Source organism: Quercus robur, chromosome 7 (genome assembly GCF_932294415.1).
Source record: "Quercus robur chromosome 7, dhQueRobu3.1, whole genome shotgun sequence".
In the NCBI taxonomy this organism is placed as follows: domain Eukaryota; kingdom Viridiplantae; phylum Streptophyta; class Magnoliopsida; order Fagales; family Fagaceae; genus Quercus; species Quercus robur.
Genome location: NC_065540.1, coordinates 13,906,753 through 13,923,495, shown reverse-complemented (window position 1 = coordinate 13,923,495; position 16,743 = coordinate 13,906,753). Strand labels below are relative to the sequence as shown.

General features: G+C 37.5%; 1 protein-coding gene and 1 pseudogene across 3 annotated transcripts in view; one reads left to right on the top strand and one right to left on the bottom strand.

The window, feature by feature from the left end:
* Window positions 1-16,743, top strand: part of LOC126692377 (putative receptor-like protein kinase At3g47110) — a 181,236-nt gene that overhangs the window by 116,160 nt on the left and 48,333 nt on the right. The gene's annotated exons all lie outside the window — the stretch shown is intronic.
* Window positions 424-15,202, bottom strand: LOC126691044 (myb family transcription factor PHL7-like; annotated as a pseudogene).

Below are 16,743 nucleotides of genomic sequence, written 5' to 3'. Positions count from 1 at the left end.
TATTTACTTTCAAATACATATCGAGCAATGCATTCTGAATAAACCCCAAAAGGAAAAGTAAAAACCAAATATATCATGATCCAACAATATTGTGGGTGCTGCCATGATGATACAACTTTATTACGAAAGCTTTATTACTAAAGACGTTTTTATTTACTTCCCTTGTCTTCTAGATAGAACTCTCTCCATTCCAATACTCCTACAGTGGCATTGGCATGAATAAAAATTTTCTATCTCACTCTTAATGTTACATTTTATATTCCATTAACTGCATTGTATGTATGCCATATGTTTAATTTATGGAATATAAAATAAAACACTCAGAATGAGACAAAAAATTAATCTACCTTGCCAGAAACCAAATATCTTTGACAATATAGTTGCCTTCCACACATAGTTATATACTCTATTTGGATGCAAAATCTAGAAAAAGCTGGGCACTAAAGGTGATGGGCAGGCTGCAATACTCCAGGGAAAGCTGAGACCATGGTCCGGATATGAGATTTGCATTTCTTTTTGAAGAAACATGGCTTGGCTGCAAGATTCTAAATTGACTGAAGCATTTCTGAAACTTGGTGACAAAACACCCTCATCAACCTTAAGCCTCTTTGGAGCTCGAAATCCTTCCTCAGACTGTATTTCATTTCTGTCAGCTTCTGAATCAGATTATAATTCTTTTGCATTTGACTCTGACTCCTCACAAAGGGAAGGTAATGATATGGGAGAAATAGGCTTGCGAGGTTTTGTATTGGTTGCCTGGTTTCGATGTTCCTCTGTAATTTGGTCAAGGAATCTTCCTTGAGCTTCAAGTTTAAGCTTCAATCTCATTTGAACCTTTCATATATACAGATGAAAGAGGTTACCTCTAATGATAAAATAATAGTTAAATGATTGAATTCACAATTTTTCTAAAAGTTTAAGAGTTAAAACTCAACGATACTTAAATAATTAAATTCACTAATTTTCTAATCATTTTTATTTTTTAGAAAAATTGGTAATTCATTAATTAACATACATTGATACAAAAGGTTTATTTACCCACCCCACCCCTTTTTCTTTAATTTTTATTAGTTCTTGCTTACTAGTACGTATTGACCAAAGTTGAGATTTCTTGAATAATGAATACCTCAAGTTGATCACTCATTCGCATACGTACTTCCTTTTGCATTTGTAGTGCTTCATTAAGTTGAGCAGCACTGCAAATATTTAGAATCACAACATGGCTTGTATGAGAGAAAATTCATTAATAGAAAAGCAAAAGAAGGTCCTCAAACACATGAAGGACTTGCAATTGTTGCACAATTTGCTTGGAACCACTCCTCATGAAATAGAGACAAATTTGAGTCTCTAGCTGGAGCATAATTACTACTCCCCCAGGGCTAAAACCCACTCTTCAAAAATAAATAAATAAATAAATAAAATAAAGTAAAAATCTCACCATGTTGTACTGAAATTAGGCAGTAGTTCTGATATGTTTCTCCTCTCAAACTTGCCTCCTATACAGAAAAAAAAAAAAAAAAAAAAAAAAAAAAAAAAAAAAAAAAAAAAAAAAAAAAAAGGAAGTGATGAAGCATAAGAAGAATAGGTTTTCTATTTCAGAATTTCTGATCAAGAAATAAATTGGATTTTTTAACACTTACTACTGGTCGACTCTGGGATAAATTTTGAGATCCTGTATTTCTGGGACAAAAGGAATAATCCAAAAACCTATCAGCATACCTAAATGAAATTCCTCAATCCATGTGTTAGTATTATATTTTATACAATCACAGCAAGATTGCAACGAGGAACACTGCAGTTTAGAGAAAACACAACTGCTTCTTCTGATTATCCAAAGTCCCTTTTTTGACTAACTTAAGGATCCGTAGTTGCACTATACACTATGAAAGTTCAAAAACGTGTACAAAACACCTTTGAACGTTTAGACCCCCAAAATACAACTTAACCAACTCAAGCAATATGTCAAACAACTAGTGTGCGGAAACTTAACACATGCAATAATATGAAATTGGTTATAAACTATCTAAGCCATAACAAAATAAAACCACAGCAGATAATGTAAAGGCAAAGATAAAGAGGAAGGAAGATGCAAACACAAAGACAACACGCGATGTGTTATCGAAGAGGAAACCGAAGTCCTCGGCGAAAAACCTCTCCGCCGCCCTCCAAGCGGTAATCAATCCACTAGAAAATACAGTTGGGATACAAGGACAGCAATAGACCCTCCAAGCCTAATCTACCCAGTGCACCTAAGCCCTCCAAGCTTCTTGCTCCAACGAGGTTGCGCCGAACCTTTTTCTTTTCTAGCTTCCCTGATTCCGCTACTAGACCGTAGCATCAACCAATGAAGATTGGCTCCTTCCTAACTGCTTCCCAGAACTCCAAACGACTGTCTCACAGAGATGATGATGGTGAGAACCAGGTTTGGTATAATGCCTCTCAAGGATTTAACAATGGAGAGGAAGAGAGTAAAGGAATTTGAAGAGACTCTAAGGTATAGATTGTGGATGAAGCAATCTGGTTTTTTCTTTAGGGTTTCTCTCTCAAAATTCTCTCTGGAAGCTCTCTTTCAATCGTGGGTTAAAGGGGTATTTATACTGGAGTGGGAGAGGAATGTGAAACGTTAGGTTTTGGCAAAACAGGAGTGGCTCGCGGCTTGACCAAGTCGCGAGATCCAGTCGCGAGTTAACTGTATGGCCAGTTGTCCTGTTTTGTCCTGTAGTGCTCCAGCTAGCATGACTGTTCATCTTCCAGCATGCTTGGCACGTGTGCAGCTTCTGGCGGCTTGCAGCCGCGAGTCCACCCGCGAGTCCCAGCCGCGACTCTCTGTTTTCTTGCACACTCTTGAGCAATCTTCACTCTATCTCACTCACTACCCTTACAACAAACCCACCTAGATACAGGGTTACTAAATGCTGAATTACAAGCAAATTTGGCACGGAATAAAGCCAATTAGATGGTTGAATAAATTCAACCTTACAATCTCCCCCTTTGGCTATTCCGTGACAAAACCCTAAAACAGACTCTAGACCTAACATGTGAGTTGGGAACAGTTGAACAAAACTCACTCACACCTAACTCTAGAAGCCGTGAAGCACTTGAATCATATGAACAAAATACTCCTGAAACACAACAACACACCATGATCATTGTAAGCAGAAAATTATAAATGCATATGAAACAGGCAGAATGTGATCAAGCAAAGATGGAGTAAGATAAACAAATCATGGCTTGATCAACCAAGTGAACACCACAAGGTAGTGATCACAGTGCTCATTCACACTTGGAATGAACACAAGGACATACAAGTTAACAAGCACAAGGCAAGACACTTGTATGCTCAACACTCAACCAATGCATAGCACACAAGGCATATGCATCTAGGAACAATCCTACAAGGGCACAAGAGTGACAGTACAAAAACCAAAATGCAGAACATTTAGATTAAAGTACTGATTTCAACATAGCATAAAGGCTGCACTTAAGCAAGGTACATACCATAAAGCCTACAAAATATGCATAAAACATTAACCCTAAAAGCTTACAAAAGCACATGGGTACAAACCAAAAACATCCTGAAAAACATCATCAACATATATTAAAGTTTGATCCAAGAGTATAAGTTAAGAGTTAGGAACATCTATACACCAAAACACAGTGTATCAAAACCATAAAAACCATAAGTTTAGAAGATAAGACTAAAAACAAAAGTATGACAAAAGTATGTGTGTACTCCCCCTATCACTATGCACACTTCCCTTTGAACTTTTCTCCCCCTTACTGAATGCTCTCCCCCTTTTTGTCACGAATAGCTAAAGACTCTCGTCCAACTTTCGTTGAATCTCATCTAGCTGATTCTCCATAGTCTCGAGGCGCCTTTGGACATGGTTGTTTGTGGAGTAGAGAAGTGCCACAAGCTCATCAACGCGTTTCTGAATATGCTCAAGTACACTGCCGACTCTGTCAATATGAGGAGCAGTTTGTGCTTGCGGAATACCAGCCGGTGAAGCTTCAGGAACAGCACGTGATGCAGATGTGGTATGTGCAGGTGTCTCTGAGTCAGGGGCAGATGGAGTAACCGGAGAGATGTGAGCACTATAGTGGTTGACTTGTCAAACACATTTGAGTAGGCGTGTGAGTTAAGCGGAAGTCTGAACCTATCCTCATTTGGATCTTGAGATGCCTGAGATGATAGACGAGTCCTTTTAGCAACTGGTGTTGCTGGTTCGTCAGCAACAATGTCTTTACCCCTGGAAGATCGACGAGACATCTGCAAGAGAACAGGCCAACAGAAAAGAACCAAGCAACAATACCCCACAAGATGATTGTCAACAAGATTCAGTGTAAACAATATTTCAATATATAAACACAAACTGAAGATAGTGCAGACCCAACCAAAACTTCCAACAATACACAGAAGCACAAACTAATACGTGCATCAAACTTGGTGTTAGTGCACCAAGACATAGAAAGACAGCACAACTGACAAAACTGTCATTGAGACAGGTTAACATGACCATGATATGCAATTAGAGACAGCATTTGAACATTTAGAGCAGATAACATAATTCACTCCATCAGAGACATGAACAAGGGGAAAATATTTCAACATGAAGAAACCACACATCCACACCAACAACAATACATTATGTTATCATACATTATGTTATCACGTGGTTGAGAGACATACATTATGTTATCATAACAACTCAGTGACCAAAACCAAACACCAACAACAATACTCAAGCAAGTGTAATGAGTAAGTCAAATAGACACCAAACCCATTTCAGAAAAGATTCTTAGATTCAATAATAGGCAAAAATCAGAACAATGAAAGACACAATGTGACTGCTCAGCATGAAAACAGTTGAGAACAATATCAAACACGACACTCCATACCCATTACACAAAGAGATAAGTATAACAAATACAATATTAGTCCAAACAGTAACAGAAATATGCAGGAAAAAAGAAAATGAGATTGAGAAAGCAAAAACCCATACCTTTTCTTGATGATTTGGATAAGAAATGAAGCACCAATGAGGTTCGAAAAATGGATTCACGAAGTGTTTGGAAGGAAAAAACAATTTAAAGAGAAGATGAACAGTTACAAAAGTTCGAGGGAAAACTGAAAGAGGTTTAAAAACTGCTCCTGTTTCTGCAAAACACGCGATTTTCGCGACTTGATTAAGTCGCCACACAGTCGCCAGCTCAAGCCGCCAAAGCACTCAAGAACAAAATTTTGAAAAATTTTTCTAAGTGTTTTTCGCAACTGGAAGGTCTACCCGCGAGTGAGTCGCGAGCTGAGCCGCGAAAATCTCTGAGTGAACCTCGCGACTGGACCTTCCACTCGCGAACAAGTCGCCAAAAATGACCAGCGAAGATGCGACTGAGACTCGCGACTTGACATACCCGCGACTGAGCCGCCAAAACAGGGCAAAACAGTATTTTAGAAATTTTCAGATTTTTCAAACCAAATACTTTCCAAAAACACCTAAAACACTCAAAAATCTTTTTGTGCTTGAATTAACAAAGATTGAGCATGTGAAAAACACATTTCATCAAGTATAATCACACAAATGAATATAGCATTTATTGAACATAAACTTGTGTGTAGTGTGTGGATATCAACAATGAGATAGTCCTTCGTCTAATGTGAAGCTTCAATGATCAATTCAACCAAGGCATGCACAATTAGCACTAGATCATGTGACCCATCTCAATTATAGAAATATGTATATATGACCTCCCACACAACTTGATAGCATAACTTGGAGCTTATCATTTTACTCCACTTTCAAACATAACATTTGATCTTTTTGCTCTTTTGAGGCAATCATCTCTCATTGTGAGAGTGATATTTGACATTTCACTTTAATGAACAAGCCTTTGGCTTTTTGAATAAACATTCACTTTCACATAAGGTCGCTTACCCTTTTTCCTAGTCAAATACTAGAATGTGCGACAGGCTTTTGCAGCTCAATATCTCTTTTCATTTGGAGATTTACATTTGGTGAGCTCTTTTTATATAAACAAAAAATAAAGAGTGGGAAGATATATAGATACAAGTCTATGCATGTCTCAAGATCAACATAACCATTCACTAATCATTCATGACAAGTTTGAAGATCTATTTACAACAATCACATAGATTTCAAGATTTTTCCCACAGAGATGTAGATGCATGAAAAACAAGCAATGCTCGAAAATGCACAAAGCCATTAGCACAAAGGTACAAGGCAAAACAAGTTTTGAGACAAAACTCAACAAAGTCAATCAAGCTTTTTGATTTTCTAATTTTTATGTGATTTTTGGATTTTTGACACAAGAAACAAAAAGATTGATAAAACAGAATTAAGAAATATTCACAAGAAGACAAGCAAACAACCAACATCAAAAACAGCAAAACAAATCAAACAAGCATTGTCGCAAAGCATAGGAAGTATTAATGCATGGACATGTTATAATGCTTATGCATGAGTACCCTTATTCACCCGCACGTCACTTGCGTTTGGGGTGATTTCCTTATAGGATTGGGTACGAGGGTTAGGGCTTTCAAACCTTCGTGAGAAGCTTTCCAATTATCTGCTGTGGTTTTATTTTGTTATGGCTTAGATAGTTTATAACCAATTTCATATTATTGCATGTGTTAAGTTTCCGCACACTAGTTGTTTGACATATTGCTTGAGTTGGTTAAGTTGTATTTTGGGGGTCTAAACATTCAAAGGTGTTTTGTACACGTTTTTTAACTTTCAATTGGTATCAGAGCGGGTACACAGCTGTTGGTTTCATTACCATTGTGTGATCCTTGACTCCCTTTTGAGATGGATAGGTCTCAATCCCTAAATGCACCTCCATATTTTGATGGTAGTAATTATGCTTTTTGGAAGGTTCGTATGAGAGCATTTCTGTGTTCTATTGATGAATCCGTTTGGGATGCTGTTGAGATTGGTTGGACGAAACCTGAGGCAGCCAAATCCACATGGGATAAGGCAGCACTTGCTGCGTCTAATGCTAACAGTAAAGCACTCAATGCTATTTTCTGTGGTGTGTCTCCAGATGAATTTCACAGGATTTCTCACATTACCATTGCCAAAGAAGCATGGGAGATTCTAGAAACCACTTATGAAGGCACGAAGAAAGTGAAAGACACCAAGTTACAAATGCTGACCACTCGGTTTGAGGAGCTTAAAATGAGTGAGGATGAGTCTTTTGACTCTTTCTATGGGAAGGTAAATGAGGTGGTTGTCAGTAAGTTTAACTTGGGGGAGAAAACGGAGGACTCAAAGATTGTAAGGAAGATCCTTCGATCATTGCCGGAAAGTTTTCGTGCTAAAGTGACAGCCATTGAAGAGAGCAAGGATCTTGACGACATCAAAGTACAGGAGCTGGTTGGTTCTCTGCAGACTTATGAGATGTCGCTGCCCAATCAACGGAAGAGTAAATCCCTTGCTCTAAAGACCATTAATGAGAAGGTGGAAGATCAAGACTCATCGGGAGAAGATGTGGTTGACAAAGATGTAGCCTATCTTGTTAAAAATTTCAGAAAGTTTTTGAAATTCAAAAATAATGGAAAATTTGATGATAAAAGAAAATTCCAAAGTTCTGGAAGGGAGAAGAGGGATTTCAAAAAGAAAGATGGAAAAGAATCCCAACCCACACAAGGTGTCACTTGTTTTGAATGTAACGGGCATGGACACTTTAAGAAAGAATGTCCGAACTATTTGAAATCGAAAGGCAAAGTGTATGCCACGACCTTGAGTGACTCAGACTCGTCTGACTCAGAATCTGAAGAGAGCTGTGATGGAGAGGGGAACTATTCAGCTTTTATGACTATTGCTCATGTTGAGTCTTCGGATGAGTTGAATCTCCTTGTACGAGACCTTGGAGAACATAGTGATGATGAATCACTAGGAATTGTTGAAGAATCAGAAGCTGAAGAAGAAGAAAGCACAGCAAATCTTCAAGAGAATTATAACTCACTCTTGGAGAAGTTGGGTGAATACACAAGGGTGGCCAAGGCTGCTGTGAGAAAAATGAAGAAGGCTGAGGAGGACTACAAAAGTCTCCTAATTCGATATAGGGAGGCCAAATGTGAGATAGAAACACTGAATGGTGAGTTGTCCGAAGCTTACACTAAAGTGAGATTTCTTGAGAATGAGGTTGTGCAAGCAAATGCTAAAATAGAGAGGGTCACCACCAAGAAGCTAGATGATGTTATATCATCTCAAAAGAGCTTTTCAGACAAATCCGGACTGGGCTATACCAGAGGAAGTAGTTCATCTGGAAATGTCTCTAAAGAAGTGAAGTTTGTAAAGGCCAAAGATCCAGTTGTAGCTGACCTTACTGGTGTGAAGCTCGAGGTGGAGAATGTGGTGGACCAACGGATGCTGAATCATCGTAATCCGTCTGTGGGCAGGTCTGAATCTCGTGCCAAATCACGTCCACGACCACAAAGAGGTCCTAGAGGAACGTATATGTGCCATTATTGCGGACTTCAAGGGCACACTCGACCAAATTGCCAAAAGCTGAGAGCAAAGAACAGTGCAACTCCTCAAAGGTCAGGAGGACCCAGAAATGATAGAAGAGTTTGGGCAGGTGATCAATCTAGAGGTCAAAATGGAGATCCCGGAATGATGAACGTGATGAAGATGATTGGTGCATTCACCAACTGCTTGGAAAGCTTCTCACGAAGGTTTGAAAGCCCTAACCCCCGTACCCAATCCTATAAGGAAATCACCCCAAACGCAAGTGACGTGCGGGTGAATAAGGGTACTCATGCATAAGCATTACAACATGTCCATGCATTAATACTTCCTATGCTTTGCGACAATGCTTGTTTGATTTGTTTTGCTGTTTTTGATGTTGGTTGTTTGCTTGTCTTCTTGTGAATATTTCTTAATTCTGTTTTATCAATCTTTTTGTTTCTTGTGTCAAAAATCCAAAAATCACATAAAAATTAGAAAATCAAAAAGCTTGATTGACTTTGTTGAGTTTTGTCTCAAAACTTGTTTTGCCTTGTACCTTTGTGCTAATGGCTTTGTGCATTTTCGAGCATTGCTTGTTTTCATGCACTCATATCACTGTGGGAAAAATCTTGAAATCTATGTGATTGTTGTAAATAGATTTTCAAACTTGTCATGAATGATTAGTGAATGGTTATGTTGATCTTGAGACATGCATAGACTTGTGTCTATATATCTTCCCACTTTTATTTTTGTTTTGCTAAGAAGAGCTCACCAAATGTAAATCTCCAAATGAAAAGAGATATTGAGCTGCAAAAGCCTGTCGCACATTCTAGTATTTGACTAGGAAAAAGGGTAAGCGACCTTATATTAAAAGTGAATGTTCATTCAAAAAAGCCAAATGCCTGTTCTTCAAAGAGAAATGTTATATATCCCTCTCACAATGAGAGATGATTGCCTCAAAAGATCAAAAAGATCAAATGTTATGATTGAAAGTGGAGTCAAATGAAAAGCTCCAAGTTATGATTATCAAATTGTGTGGGAGGTCATATATACATATTTCTATAATTGAGATGGGTCACATGATCTAGTGCTAATTGTGTATGCCTTGGTTGAATTGATCATTGAAGCTTCACATTAGACAAAGGACTATCTCATTGTTGATATCCACACACAACACACAAGTTTATGTTCAATAAATGCCATATTTATTTGTGTGATTGTACTTGATAAAATGTGTTTTCACATGCTCAATCTTTGTTAATTCAAGCACAAAAAGATTTTTGAGTGTTTTAGGTGTTTTTGGAAAGTATTTTGTTTGAAAAATCTGAAAATTTCTAAAATACTGTTTTGCCCTGTTTTGGCGGCTCAGTCGCGGGTATGTCAAGTCGCGAGCCTCAGTCGCATCTTCGTTGGTCATTTTTGGCGACTTGTTCGCGAGTGGAAGGTCCAGTCGCGAGGTTCACTCAGAGATTTTCGCGACTCACTCGCGGGTAGACCTTCCAGTCACGAAAAACACTTAGAAAAATTTTTCAAAATTTTGTTCTTGAGTGCTTTGGCGGCTTGAGCTGGCGACTGTGTGGCGACTTAATCAAGTCGCGAAAATCGCGTGTTTTGCAGAAACAGGAGCAGTTTTTAAACCTCTTTCAGTTTTCCCTCGAACTTTTGTAACTATTCATCTTCTCTTTAAACTGTTTTTTCCTTCCAAACACTTCGTGAATCCATTTTTCGAACCTCATTGGTGCTTCATTTCTTATCCAAATCATCAAGAAAAGGTATGGGTTTTTGCTTTCTCAATCTCATTTTCTTTTTTCCTGCATATTTCTGTTACTGTTTGGACTGGTATTGTATTTGTTATACTTATCTCTTTGTGTAATGGGTATGGAGTGTCGTGTTTGATATTGTTCTCAACTGTTTTCATGCTGAGCAGTCACATTGTGTCTTTCATTGTTCTGATTTTTGCCTATTATTGAATCTAAGAATCTTTTCTGAAATGGGTTTGGTGTCTATTTGACTTACTCATTACACTTGCTTGAGTATTGTTGTTGGTGTTTGGTTTTGGTCACTGAGTTGTTATGATAACATAATGTATGTCTCTCAACCACGTGATAACATAATGTATGATAACATAATGTATTGTTGTTGGTGTGGATGTGTGGTTTCTTCATGTTGAAATATTTTCCCCTTGTTCATGTCTCTGATGGAATGAATTATGTTATCTGCTCTAAATGTTCAAATGCTGTCTCTAATTGCATATCATGGTCATGTTAACCTGTCTCAATGACAGTTTTGTCAGTTGTGCTGTCTTTCTATGTCTTGGTGCACTAACACCAAGTTTGATGCACGTATTAGTTTGTGCTTCTGTGTATTGTTGGAAGCTTTGGTTGGGTCTACACTATCTTCAATTTGTGTTTATATATTGAAATATTGTTTACACTGAATCTTGTTGACAATCATCTTGTGGGGTATTGTTGCTTGGTTCTTTTCTGTTGGCCTGTTCTCTTGCAGATGTCTCGTCGATCTTCCAGGGGTAAAGACATTGTTGCTGACGAACCAGCAACACCAGTTGCTAAAAGGACTCGTCTATCATCTCAGGCATCTCAAGATCCAAATGAGGATAGGTTCAGACTTCCGCTTAACTCACACGCCTACTCAAGTGTGTTTGACAAGTTAACCACTATAGTGCTCACATCTCTCCGGTTACTCCATCTGCCCCTGACTCAGAGACACCTGCACATACCACATCTGCATCACGTGCTGTTCCTGAAGCTTCACCGGCTGGTATTCCGCAAGCATAAACTGCTCATCATACTGACAGAGTCGGCAGTGTACTTGAGCATATTCAGAAACGCGTTGATGAGCTTGTGGCACTTCTCTACTCCACAAACAACCATGTCCAAATGCGCCTCGAGACTATGGAGAATCAGCTAGATGAGATTCAACGAAAGTTGGACGAGAGTCTTTAGCTATTCGTGACAAAAAGGGGGAGAGCATTCAGTAAGGGGGAGAAAAGTTCAAAGGGAAGTGTGCATAGTGATAGGGGGAGTACACACATACTTTTGTCATACTTTTGTTTTTAGTCTTATCTTCTAAACTTAGGGTTTTTATGGTTTTGATACACTGTGTTTTGGTGTATAGATGTTCCTAACTCTTAACTTATACTCTAGGATCAAACTTTAATATATGTTGATGATGTTTTTCAGGATGTTTTTGGTTTGTACCCATGTGCTTTTGTAAGCTTTTAGGGTTAATGTTTTATGCATATTTTGTAGGCTTTATGGTATGTACCTTGCTTAAGTGCAGCCTTTATGCTATGTTGAAATCAGTACTTTAATCTAAATGTTCTGCATTTTGGTTTTTGTACTGTCACTCTTATGCCCTTGTAGGATTGTTCCTAGATGCATATGCCTTGTGTGCTATGCATTGGTTGAGTGTTGAGCATACAAGTGTCTTGCCTTGTGCTTGTTAACTTGTATGTACTTGTGTTCATTCCAAGTGTGAATGAGCACTGTGATCACTACCTTGTGGTGTTCACTTGGTTGATCAAGCCATGGTTTGTTTATCTTACTCCATCTTTGCTTGATCACATTCTGCCTGTTTCATATGCATTTATAATTTTCTGCTTACAATGATCATGGTGTATTGTTGTGTTTCAGGAGTATTTTGTTCATATGATTCAAGTGCTTCACGGCTTCTAGAGTTAGGTGTGAGTGAGTTTTGTTCAACTGTTCCCAACTCACATGTTAAATCTAGAGTCTGTTTTAGGGTTTTGTCACGGAATAGCCAAAGGGGGAGATTGTAAGGTTGAATTTATTCAACCATCTAATTGGCTTTATTCCGTGCCAAATTTGCTTGTAATTCAGCATTTAGTAACCCTGTATCTAGGTGGGTTTGTTGTAAGGGTAGTGAGTGAGATAGAGTGAAGATTGCTCAAGAGTGTGCAAGAAAACAGAGAGTCGCGGCTGGGACTCGCGGGTGGACTCGTGGCTGCAAGCCGCCAGAAGCTGCACACGTGCCAAGCATGCTGGAAGATGAACAGTCATGCTAGCTGGAGCACTACAGGACAAAACAGGACAACTGGCCATACGGTTAACTCGCGACTGGATCTCGCGACTTGGTCAAGCCGCGAGGTCAAGCCGCGAGCCACCCCTGTTTTGCCAAAACCTGACGTTTCACATTCCTCTCCCACTCCAGTATAAATACCCCTTTAACCCACGATTGAAAGAGAGCTTCCAAAGAGAATTTTGAGAGAGAAACCCTAAAGAAAAAACCAGATTGCTTCATCCACAATCTATACCTTAGAGTCTCTTCAAATTCCCTTACTCTCTTCCTCTCCATTGTTAAATCCTTGAGAGGCATTATACCAAACCTGGTTCTCACCATCATCATCTCTGTGAGACAGTCGTTTGGAGTTCTGGGAAGCAGTTAGGAAGGAGCCAATCTTCATTGGTTGATGCTACGGTCTAGTAGCGGAATCAAGGAAGCTAGAAAAGAAAAAGGTTCGGCGCAACCTCGTTGGAGCAAGAAGCTTGGAGGGCTTAGGTGCACTGGGTAGATTAGGCTTGGAGGGTCTATTGCTGTTCTTGTATCCCAACTGTATTTTCTAGTGGATTGATTACCGCTTGGAGGGCGGCGGAGAGGTTTTTCGCCAAGGACTTCGGTTTCCTCTTCGATAACACATCGCGTGTTGTCTTTGTGTTTGCATCTTCCTTCCTCTTTATCTTTGCCTTTACATTATCTGCTGTGGTTTTATTTTGTTATGGCTTAGATAGTTTATAACCAATTTCATATTATTGCATGTGTTAAGTTTCCGCACACTAGTTGTTTGACATATTGCTTGAGTTGGTTAAGTTGTATTTTGGGGGTCTAAACGTTCAAAGGTGTTTTGTACACGTTTTTGAACTTTCACACTAGACGTGTTCCAAGATCCAAAACTGAAAGTTTCTTAAGCTACAATATGCACCGCCATAAAATTTTAAATAAGTGATATTAAGAATATTACAAATTTTACAACATAATCTTATAAATTAATTTATCATCGTCACAAAAAAATAATTCAAACATTTTTTATACTAACGAAGGAGCAGCATCAACCACATATCAATTTGTAAGTCATTTATTGTACATTTTTAGACCCCTTAAACACAACCATATTAACCTAGTTATTTAGCCAAGTGATTAACTTAGGTAAATTATGTAGATCTAGGTTAACACAGATAAACTATATCATTGAACAGTGCGGAAAATAAATAACACAACGATATAATAACCTAAGAAAACCAAACCAGTAAAAAACCTGGGGAGGATTTAACCTAGCTATCCTCAAGGTAAAACAGATCCACTATGAAAGAATTGAAGTTTACACAATAGTGACTTAGACCACTAACATCCTATTACTACCTCGAGTAAGAAACTTACTACCACAACCACATGACAGCTCCGGACTACTTTTTTCTTGGATTCACAGCGACCACAAGTACTCCCTCTTGTGTTTTTTTTTAAACTCTTTATGCAGCAACTGAAGCAATCACCAAGCTCTCGACATCAATCTTGAGATTGGAAACCCTAAGTATGTATGAAGGCAAACACCTCTAGATCTCACAAGAGATTCATACACACAGCATAAACAACAACAACAACAAAACGTGACTGGGATTTTTCTTTTATATTTAAGGTAAAACATAAAACTCTACATGTCATATAGGCTTAGACTGAGTTCGAAATTTTGTAGAAAAAAAAAAAATATATATATATATATATATATGCACGAGCTTCGATCGATCGAGTCTAATTTTCGATCAATCGAGCCTTGTAGATTTACATAATAAATCCTACATACACTCGATTCCAACTTCACACATAAACACACTTTGAGTAGCCTAATTCTAGGCTCTAAGTTTTGATCATGATTTGCCAGCATTACACGTTGAAGTTCTAATATATTTAAATCCTAAATCCTTAGAACCTAATATTTACAACTAGGAAAATTGTACTTTTTCCCTCTAAACTTTCAATTTATTAACAATGTTCCCCCAAATTATCAATTTGCCTAATTCACATACCAATTTGAAAGAATATCATATCCATGTGCCCCCACCGTTTAAATCAGACGTTACATGAGAGTAAATTGGTTCAATTACAAAATTATCCTTGTTAAGTGCAATAGAAAAACCACAATTTTCATTTAAATTAACTCTCAATTTAGAGAGTAAAAGGTATTAGTATACAATTCTCTTAAATTAGAGTGTCAATAAGGCAAATTGAGAGTTTAGAAAAGACATTGTAAATGAGGTGAAAGATTATGACAGAAATTGGTTGTAGTTTTAGCATTGATGTGAGAGAGAGAGAGAGAGAGAGAGAGAGAGAGAACCTGTAAGTGGCTTTTGACATGATAAATGTTTAGCCCAGGAATGCCCATAGTCCTCAAGATACCCTTTGGAGTAGCCCCTGCCAAGCAAAAACAAATAAACATGCATGCAGGCTATGATAAACCATCACTAAAGTGTAAAAAAATTATGAACAAATCATGCAAAACTCTTAACACAATAAATACGTGATGTGTACAGACAACGTTCACTAATGAGTGTGTAGTAATCAGTGCTCTCGAGACTTACTATCAGGGGCCCTGATTCAGGACCACCAAGCTTATTAACTGCCTGTTCGAACTGCTGGTGTAGCTCATCTGTCCAGCGCATGCGTTCTTTCCCAGCAGAGCCATCTGAGCGACTCGAACCCATATCGGAATCTGGCAGCTAATCAGCAACCCAAGAACTACATGAGCGATGGCCAGGAAGAAAAGGAGAGTTATAGAGATAGATATGAAGACAAAAGCAGTTGTGAAAACGAAAAAAACTAAGGTGGCGATGCACACTAGAGATTTAGATGCCATGAAATGTCTTTGTTGTCGGAGCTAACCAGGTAGCATTTCAAGACTTTCAAGCTCTTAGTTATTTTTTTCCTATCTTATGTCCAAAAGACAGTCTGTCAGTTCTGTCTCAAGCTATGCTCATTATTTGGAGACCAAATCAAAGGTCGGGACTGAAGGTGCAAAGGAATGAGTTTGAAACTTCTAAGTAAAAATTCCTCTTCATGTTTAAGTGTAAGTCAACCCAATATCATAGGTGCGTGCAGTATTGACAAATTAGTTGGGTTGGACCGTTGAAGTTTGATTATAATATATGGTACTGTAGTTCATACTAGAGCTAATTTTATCTGAGGGTCACATCATGATTTTTATTTTAACATTTAATAAATAAATAAGAGATTTGAACATATTCATTTGGTGTTTTTTTCAATACAAATAAGAGGATAAAAGAGCATAACCACTAAAAAATAAATTTTAGAAAATACAAAAAATCTTAAATTTATGAATAAATAATTATGAGCAATCTAATAATTTTCATAAGAGAAAAAAGATAAAAACTAGATGCCATGATCAAAATATCAGCTTGTATTCTAGTCAGTATGTAAAACATGAAATAAAATTAAATCACCTATAAAAAATATCTAAATATATAGAGTTTTAAGATTAAAAGAGAACATGTTGGGTAAAGAAAAATAAGTTTAAATATTTAGTAAGAAAATATATAATATACTTATGAAAAAATAATTAATGTTAGCAGTAAATTTTGGATTTAGAGTCTTTTTGGTTTCGAATTGCACCTCAAATCTATGGGTGATATCATCAATATTTTCATGTGTAATATAAAAAATTTAATATGATACTATTATCAATGAAAAGAAAAATAGATTTTATAAAGACAATTTTTTTTGTTTACAATAAAGTGGACAAAGGAGATTCCAATTCAAGTTCTCCTTGTTGTATAGATAGATTAAATGTTACCAAAACCAAAACAAAACGAAAATGGTTTTTGACAAAAGAGGGGGGAAAAAAGGCTGACTCATGTGACCCTATGGATCAACTCGATCCAACTCATTCAGTCACTTTGCGTAGCCACGTATGAATCGTCCCATTTCTTTACGGGTCTAATGCAATGTGTAGTTGGGGGTGGAAAGGAAAAGAATGAAATAGGATGGAAGTAGCATGATAAGGAAAATGTAATTTTTCATGGTTTGGTTGGAGTGAAAATGAAGAGCAAAGAAAATAGGGATAAGTGGAGTTTTCCACCTGAGTCCACTTCCAAATTGTCAAGAAAACAGAATGGAAATACCATTAAGAAAAAAATTATAACATTACCCCTTCATTTTTTTATCCTTTCACTTTTATATAATGACATGATAATAATATAATCATATTTCCACTCTTCCGGTCTCTATA